Below are 1980 nucleotides of genomic sequence, written 5' to 3'. Positions count from 1 at the left end.
AAAAAAAAAAAAAAAAAAACAGGTTTTAAACTTGGGACTTTACAGGTAAATTTCCAAAAAAACTGCTCTTTTTTTTTTCGTTTTAAATTAGAATATATTATTTATTGATCTTCTATCTTCAATTTGCTATATATAAAACTTTGGCACATAAATTAATTATTTAGTTTTTAATAGACATTTCAAAATAGGAGGGCGTGAATTTAAAAAAAAAACATTTGTCTAAAATATTATATTCGATTTATTGGAAAGAGCATAAAATTTCACATTGACCCTGAAAATATCGTAAAAATAGAATCAATAGAAAAATTTTGATAGATTTTTAAAGTTTAAAAATTGAAAAATACTGAACTCGTAACATTCAATTAATTTCATTACTATTTTTTTTTTAAATATTTCTATTACTTTTTATACAACTTTAATAGTTTATTTTGGAAGTATAATCCATAAAGAAAATAAACAACCCACTTTTAAAAGAGAAATTACGAGTTTTTTTTTGTTTTTTTTATATTTTATTCGCAGTTTCGTGTTAGGGGTGTCAAAAATTCCGATACCCCTATCGATAATCTCCCAAATATCGTAAATTTAACAAAATACTGATTTAAACGCATCCAATAAATATCATGAACCGCGCGAAAATGTAATGTTTACCAGTATGTATATATTAATAGGAAAGCGGGTGTGTTATTTATTTTCTGTGTCACGTTTACATCCGGGTTGTTTAACTGTTATGAACTTCCATTTCTTGTAATAAATGATTTTACCAAGAATTCCCCATAATTTTTAATTTCGGTTTCGATTCAAGCTGATGATGTACCCAAGTCATAGGGATATATTTTTGTTTATTTTTTGAAATCGCAATTTTACAACATATAAAAATCGATAGAACATTAACTCTATAATAATATATACGAAATCTGGAAGAATTAACATATCTTATTTAAGCGTATTTTACGACCGAGCTACGCCAGGCGCCCATGCTAGTTAAGATAATTACTTTTGCATAACTTGGATGTAAGCGTGACACAGAAAATAAATAAATAGAACACACGCTAGTATATATATATACACTTGTGCCCGATATTATTCATACCCCTCGGATCTTTGAGATTTCTATAAGAATATTGCTCAAACCAGAAGGTAGACAATATTAAAGGGATTTCAAACAATAAATCAAGCATAAGCATTTAATTTAAACTCAACAAATAAATAAATTATGCAAGTTTGAAACATTATACAAAGAAAAACAATAATGGCACTAGTTCAAAATTATTCATACCTCTCTTACTAATAGTCAATAGCATGCCCTTTATTCTTAATAACTGCCTGTAACCGTTTTGGATATTTATCAACAAGGTTTTTACAAGCATCAACACTGATTTTTGACCATTCTTCAATGCAGTAGTTCTCCAAATCCCTCAAATTTCTAGGTTTCCGCTTTTTAACCTCAGTTTTCAATATGTGCCAGAGGTTTTCGATAGGGTTCAGGTCGGGACTCTGGCTAGGCCATTCCAACACATTAATTTGATTATCCTCAAACCATTTCTTGACTATTTTGGCAGTATGTTTTGGATCATTATCCTGTTGAAGGACCCAGGTTGTATAAAAGCATTCAAAATAAGAATCAAACAGGAAACAAACAGTCAGAAACTCGATTAATACTGAAAAAATAAGGGGGTATGATTATTTTTGAACATTGCAGATTTTATAAATAGCTGTATATTTCTTTTATTACAAGTATCCCGAGATTTTAAAATGACGAAAATGATCAGAAGAGGTTTATTAAAAATATGTATCAATATGGACGTAAACAATAAATTCTTACAAAGTTGCACCTAATAAACTCAATTTTCAAGGGGGGGTATGAATAATATCGGGCACAAGTGTATATATATATATATATATATATATATATATATATATATATATATACGGTATAATCACGTGGACACACCGATTCCCGCTGGATCACCGAAGTTAAGC

Source organism: Euprymna scolopes, chromosome 42 (assembly GCF_053919585.1).
Source record: "Euprymna scolopes isolate OS-2025 chromosome 42, ASM5391958v1, whole genome shotgun sequence".
Lineage (NCBI taxonomy): Eukaryota > Metazoa > Mollusca > Cephalopoda > Sepiida > Sepiolidae > Euprymna > Euprymna scolopes.
The sequence above is the reverse complement of the archived record's forward strand: the minus strand, read 5'-3'. Positions refer to the sequence as shown.